Source organism: Tupaia chinensis, unplaced genomic scaffold (assembly GCF_000334495.1).
Source record: "Tupaia chinensis unplaced genomic scaffold, TupChi_1.0 Scaffold000567_1, whole genome shotgun sequence".
NCBI classification, from domain to species: domain Eukaryota; kingdom Metazoa; phylum Chordata; class Mammalia; order Scandentia; family Tupaiidae; genus Tupaia; species Tupaia belangeri.
The window spans coordinates 3394369-3395247 of record NW_006160080.1 but is presented as its reverse complement, the minus strand read 5'-3'; the positions used below and the strand labels follow the sequence as shown (position 1 = coordinate 3395247).

The window sequence follows — 879 nt, the reverse complement described above, 5'->3', positions numbered from 1 at the left end:
AGGAATGAAGTACACTCTGTCCTTGCGAGCCTTCCTTATCGCCCATGGGCCTAAGCTCTTGCTGTGGTTTAAGAAGCTGCACGTAAGTGGGGCCTTCAAAAAGTTCATGAAAAAATGAATAGCATTTTAAAACTATGCATGGATTTTAGTGGGTTTTTTTTTGCACCAAAATAAACTTGTACTTTAATTCCACTTTTCCTTGAGCTTTTCGAGGTCCCCTCATACGATATGCAGTCTTCTTTCCTGGGTTATGAAGAGGGTTAAAGAAGACCTCTTTGTAAATTGGGCTTACAGGTTCAAAAGTCTACAAGGTCAGGCAAGTAATAATAATGAGTGAAACTGGCCAGATAGAAAGATACCAGAGGGTATTGAGAACACTGGCAACCTCTTTCCTAAAGGCATTCCAGTTCAGACTCATTTAGAAAATACTCTTCAAGCCAAACAGACATACCCGTGGGGCAGATCCAGTCGCGGGTCACCATCTGTATCTCTTGCTCTAGATATTTAGTGTTTGTCCTTCCCTCCCTTCTTAAGATTGAAGTATGTTTTCCAGACAGAATAGAGGCTCCAGAGCCAGAATCTTTTTTTTTTTTCTCCCTCTCTGGTGAGCACACCAGAGAGGGAGAGATAATGAGAGAAAAAGTGAGAAGTCACCCCCCAAGGGGGTGTTGGCTATGTCACAGTTCCTACTCCATTCTCTTCCTGGGATTTCAGGCACAAACACACATGCACCTTGAGTGATTTTTCAAGCCACCAGGTCCAGGACTCTTAACTGTGGTCAACCCAGTGGGAGTCCAGCATCCCAATCACTATACCACCTGCTAGCCCCTGAGAGACGGAATTTTTTTTTTTTTTTTTGGAGAGGTTTTTGCTATAGGG

The 879-nt window shown here is 43.3% G+C and overlaps 1 protein-coding gene across 1 annotated transcript in view; it reads left to right on the top strand.

Annotated features, from left to right (window-relative positions):
• Positions 1-879, top strand: part of PHKA2 (phosphorylase kinase regulatory subunit alpha 2) — a gene marked incomplete in the record, with an annotated part of 84256 nt that overhangs the window by 26830 nt on the left and 56547 nt on the right.